The sequence below is a fragment of the Schistocerca americana genome, chromosome X (assembly GCF_021461395.2).
Source record: "Schistocerca americana isolate TAMUIC-IGC-003095 chromosome X, iqSchAmer2.1, whole genome shotgun sequence".
Lineage (NCBI taxonomy): Eukaryota > Metazoa > Arthropoda > Insecta > Orthoptera > Acrididae > Schistocerca > Schistocerca americana.
In genome coordinates this window covers 897475170-897481285 of record NC_060130.1, presented here as the reverse complement: position 1 = coordinate 897481285, position 6116 = coordinate 897475170, and the positions used below count along the sequence as shown (strand labels likewise).

General features: G+C 41.6%; 1 non-coding gene across 1 annotated transcript; it reads left to right on the top strand.

Moving 5' to 3' along the window:
* Positions 1 to 5657: 5657 nt before the first annotated feature.
* Trnas-cga lies at positions 5658 to 5732 on the top strand. The gene has a single exon. It is a non-coding gene; the product is annotated as a tRNA-Ser (tRNA).
* The last annotated feature ends 384 nt before the right edge of the window (positions 5733 to 6116 follow it).

Here is a 6116-nt window from a genome sequence, read left to right as displayed (position 1 = left end):
ACTGGGATGTTGTAGTTCCATCAACCACTATCTGCAGTGAGCTGGAGCCATACTCGGTGGGTCCCCAACACCATGACGCTGTGAGTAACACAGCTGTGGCTCTCCCAAAATTTGGAAGAAAGGAACCTTTCCCGTGGTTGCCGCCATATTCGACGACGATGTTCATTCGTGTTAGTGCAGAACCGCGATTCGTCGCTGGACGAAATGCGACGGCAATCATTAACAGTCCATGCTTCCCGGTTATGAAACCACTCCAAACTCAGCCGTTTATATTGTAGTGTTAATGGCATCCTACGTATGATACGGTAATCTCCTGTTCTAGTTGCTGTTACTCTATGCCCGATAATGCTGAATGACACAGAACGCTGCGGGGTTTCCATTACTTGTTCTCAGATGGCAGTCGCTGATGTGAAGCTGTTACGACGTGTTTGATGTGCAGTGCGACGATCTTATGCAAAGATCTTCCCTTGAGGCGGTCAGATGTGGTCGACCAGAATCATAACGATGAGTATACCTGCTCTGTTCCCATGCTGTGCAACATCAGGCCACTGCTTCATTCGAATGGCCCACAAATCGGTATATTGCACAATTATACCAGCAGGCCAAATTGCGTACCAGGAGTCGGCGACATCTCCACGTCCTTCACAGTGATCACTCAATATCTGAAGTTGTTCACGCTCCTTACATATCTTAACAGGTCTGATAACAAAAATAAACACTAATGCACTGTGATGGCCGTTTTACCTGTCACAGAAAGTTGCATCTTCTGTCACGTACGGTTGCAACTCTAATCGTTTGCTACCCGACAATGGTGTGTGCATGTACGTAAAAAACAGTATTCCATTTGAGTCGATAGACGTATCACGGCACTGCACTGAACAGATATTTGAATGTTGTACAGGGGCAGCTGAAATTAGTGAAACTAAACTAATTGTTGTTGCTTATAGCCGCGCGGGATTAGCCAAGCGGTCTCAGGCACTGCAGTCATGGACTGTGCGGCTGGTCCCGGCGGAGGTTCGAGTTCTCCCTCGGGCATGTGTGTGTGTGTGTTTGTCCTTAGGATAATTAAGGTTAAGTAGTATGTAAGCTTAGGGACTGATGACCTTAGCAGTTAAGTCCCATAAGATTTCACACACATTTGAACATTTTTTGTTGTTGTTTATATGTCCCCTAACTCTGACTTCAGAGCATTTCTGCTCAAGCTAGAGGGGGCCCTTGATTCACTTTATAGGAAATACTAGAAATTAGTTGTGTGTGCTGACTTCAATATAAATTTTTTACATGATGGCGCAAGGAAAAGTATGTCGGTAGATCTCCTAAACTCAAATGATCTGATGCAGACTGTGTTTTTCCAACTAGGATGCAGGGGAACAGTAGCACAGGCATAGACAATATTTTTATTCGTTCTTCATTACTAGTTGGGCATTCTGTTAGTAAAAGGGTGAATGGCCTTTCAGACGAGGATGCACAAATTCTAACACTAAAAGGCTTTTGTACTCAAACTAATGTCACATTTAATTACAAACGATGTAGGAAAGTTATTCAACAGCGATAGAGAGTTTTTTAAACTTCGTCAAGGAACAAGAGTGGCAGGATATTTACAGTACCGATAACATAGATGACAAATAGAATGATTTCCTTAACACGTTTCTCATACTCTTTGAGAGCTGCTTTCCATTACAACGTTCTAAACGGGGTACTAGCAGTAAAAGGCAGCCCGAGTGGCTGACTAGTAGGATAAGGGTATCATGCTGAACAAACCGGGAATTATATCAAAATATTAGAAGGTGTCACGGTCAAGCTACAGTAGCCCGTTACAAAAAGTACTGTAAGGTGCTTAAGAATGTTATTAGGAAGGCAAAGAGTATGTCATATGCAAATAGAATAGCTAATTCACAGGATAAAACTAAAACCATATGTTCAGTTGTGAAGGAAGTGTCTGATCAGCAGAACAAGGTCAACGATATAAAGTCAGTTCGTAGTAAAAATATTTCTGTTACTTATAAATCAGATATATGTACAGTGTTTAACAACCATTTTCTGAGCATTGCTGGTGAATTTAAAAAAAATTAGTTTCTACAGAGAATCATATAACCCTCTTTGCAAATGCCTTTCTGAGACTAATGTCTGAAATACTCCTCTATGATACAGACAAGATGGAGATTGAGTCAATAATTAAATCACTGAAGACTAAGGACTCTCATGGATATGATCGAGAGCCTAGCAGAATATTGAATTACTGTACATGTTAGCCCTATATTTAGCCATATCTGTAATTTTTCCTTTAGGAATGGCCAGTTTCCTGAACGATTTAGGTATTTAGTAGTAAAGCCGCTTTATAAAAAGGGAGAAAGGGATAATGTAGACAATTTTAGACCTATTTCTATGCCATCAGTGTTTGCTAATGTTGTTGAAAAGGCTGTGTATGTAAGGATAATTGATCATTTTATGTCACACGACTTGCTATCAAATGTACAGTTCGGCTTTAGAAGTCGTTTAACAACTGAAAATGCTATATTCTTTTTTCTCTGTGAGGTAGTGGATGGGTTAAACAAAAGTTTTCTAACGCTAGGAATATTTTTTGATTTAACGAAGGCGTTTGATTATATTGATCATAAAATATTGCTCCAGAAGTTGGACCACTACGGAATACGGTGAGTAGCTCACAATTGGTTCACCTCGTACTTTAGCAGCAGACAGCAAAAGGACATTATTCACAGTGTTGAGAATGGCTGTGATGTGGAGTCCGAATGGGGTATGGTCAAGCAGGGGGTGCCCCAGGGATCAGTGTTGGGGACATTCCTGTTCCTTATTTATATAAATGAAATTCCCTCTAGTATTACAGATAACTCTAAAATATTCCTTTTTTCTGATGAGACCAACTTGATAGTAAAGGATGTTGTGTGGAACATTGGCTCGGTTTCAAATACTGCAGTTCATGACAAGTTCATGACTTGTAGAAAATAAGCTAACGCTAAATCACAATAAGACTCAGTTTTTACAGTTTCTAACACACATTTCAACAAAAGCTGAAGTTTTAATATCACAGAATGGGCGTATGATTAGTGAAACAGAACAGTTAAAATTTCTATGTGTTCAGATAGATAGATAGTAAGCTGTCGTGGAAAGCCAACGTTCAGGATCTTGTTCAAATACTTAATGCTGCCATTTTTACTATTCGACGGTATCTGTAGCGAGTGATCGTTCGAAACGAAAATTAGTCTACTTTGCTTATTTTCATTCGTTTGTGTCGTATGGTATTATATTTTGGGGTAACTCTTCCCATTCTAAAAGGATATTTTTGGCTCAGAAACGTGCGGTTCGGGCAATAAGTGGTGCAAGTGCAAGAATCTCCTGTCAACCCATGTTCACGAGGATGGGTATTTTGACAATGGCCTCTCAATATATATATATTCCTCACTGCCATTTCTCGTTCACAATATTAGCTTATTCGCAGGAATAAGCAGCTTTCACTCAGTTAATACTAGCCAGAAATCAAACCTACATTTGAATCGGACTTCCTTAACTCTTGTGCAGAAAGGTGTGCAGTATACTGGTGCATTCATTTTCAGTAAGCTACCACTAGAATTTCTAAATCTTAGCAGTAATCCACGCCCTTTCAAATCGAAACTGAAGAGTTTCCTCATGGGCCACTCCTTCTATTCTGTCGAGGAGTTCCTTGAAAAATTAAGCTGATTCTTGTTGTATTGTTGATTGCGTTTACTTAACCTTATGCACTGACTTTTTTCAGGTTCATAAATATTATATTTTTATCTGTTATTACTTTTATGTTGTAATCTGATGTACTGACACGTTCTAAGACCTTAGAGATTTGCTCCTCAATTTGATCCTACGCAACTTGACGTGTAAATAAATAAAGAAAAAATAAAAGTTACATTGACACCTCACTATGTCTCCTCGGTGCTTCACTAGTTTGGTCAGACATGGTATTTACCTCTGAAGAGACTATTTTTTTCACATCATTTTTAATTTCCTATGATCTTGAATGTACAAAAAACTGTTTTCTTTTGTGTTTGTTTCATCAGTCTTCTGACTAGTTTGATGCAGCCCGCCACGAATTCCTCTCCTGTGCCAATCTCTTCATCTCACTTGCACCCCACCACCTCAATTATTTGCTGGATGTATTTAAATTTTTGTCATCCCCTACAGTTTTTACCCTCTAAAGCCCCCTCCAGTACCATGGCGGTCACTCTCTAATGACATAACACATGTCGTATCATCCTTCCCCCTCTTATTGTCGGTATTCTCCATATTTTCTTTTCTTCACCGATTCTGCGGAGAACCTCATTTCTTATTTTATCAGTCCACCTAATTTTTGACAGTCTTCTGCAGCACAATATGTCAAAAGGTGCTATTCTCTATTGTTCTAGTATTCCCACTATCCACGGTGTACTGCTATACAATGTCGCGCTCCAAACGAACATTGTCAGAAATTTCATCCTCAAATTGAGGCCTTTGTTAGATACAAGTAGACCCCTCGTGGTCAGGAAGGCCACCTATGCCTGTGCTCGTCTGCATTATGCACTCTCTATTTGACCCGTCATGGGTTTTTTGCTTCCAGGGTAGCAGAGTTCCTTACTTTCGTCTCCTTTGTGGTCACCAATTTTGATATCAGTTTCTCTCTACTCTCATTTCTACTGTTTCTCATTACTTTCCTTTTTTTGAGTTTACTCTCAAACCAATCCTGTACTCAGAAGGCTGTTCAATTGATTCAATATATTCTGCAAATCATCTTCACTGTCCCTGAGGATAATAATGTCATCAGCGAATTTTATCATTGACATCCTTTCACCCTGGATTTTAATCCCTTTCTTGAACCTTTCTTTTATTTTGTTGATTGTTTTATCGACGTATAGATTGAACAGTAGAGGCGAAAGCCTGCATCCCGGTCTTACACCCTATTTGATCCGAGGACTGTATTCTTGGTTATCCAGTCTTATTTTCCTTCCTGGTTCTTGTACATACTGTAAAGTTTGGAAGGTAGGAGACGAGGTACTGGCAGAAGTAAAGCTGTGAGTACCGGGCGTGAGTCGTGCTTCGGTAGCTCAGTTGGTAGAGCACTTGCCCGCGAAAGGCAAAGGTCCCGAGTTCGAGTCTCGGTCGGGCACACAGTTTTAAACTGCCAGGAAGTTTCATATCAGCGCACACTCCGCTGCAGAGTGAAAATCTCATTCTGGAAACATCCCCCAGGCTGTGGCTAAGCCATGTCTCCGCAATATCCATTCTTTCAGGAGTGTTAGTTCTGCAAGGTTCGCAGGAGAGCTTCTGTAAAGTTTGGAAGGTAGGAGACGAGGTACTGGCAGAAGTAAAGCTGTGAGTACCGGGCGTGAGTCGTGCTTCGGTAGCTCAGTTGGTAGAGCACTTGCCCGCGAAAGGCAAAGGTCCCGAGTTCGAGTCTCGGTCGGGCACACAGTTTTAAACTGCCAGGAAGTTTCATATCAGCGCACACTCCGCTGCAGAGTGAAAATCTCATTCTGGAAACATCCCCCAGGCTGTGGCTAAGCCATGTCTCCGCAATATCCATTCTTTCAGGAGTGTTAGTTCTGCAAGGTTCGCAGGAGAGCTTCTGTAAAGTTTGGAAGGTAGGAGACGAGGTACTGGCAGAAGTAAAGCTGTGAGTACCGGGCGTGAGTCGTGGTTCGGTAGCTCAGTTGGTAGAGCACTTGCCCGCGAAAGGCAAAGGTCCCGAGTTCGAGTCTCGGTCGGGCACACAGTTTTAAACTGCCAGGAAGTTTCATATCAGCGCACACTCCGCTGCAGAGTGAAAATCTCATTCTGGATACTCTTGTGATCTTCACAACTAGACTTAGTGTTCAAAGGGTGGAAATCAAGGTCTGCCTGTCGATCGAATCATATGTCTTTCGAAAGTCCACTACAACTGCTACCCAGGGATGTCCGCCGCGATTCCGGTGTGTAAGGATGGTCTTGAGGTTTTGTGTTTGCTCTGTGCAACATCTAGTAGCCTTAGAGCCATCCTGATATTCACCTAGTTGGTTGGTGACTCTAATCAAATGGCTCTGAGCACTATGGGACTCAACTTCTGAGGTCATTAGTCCCCTAGAACTTAGAACTAGTTAAACCTAACTAACCTAAGG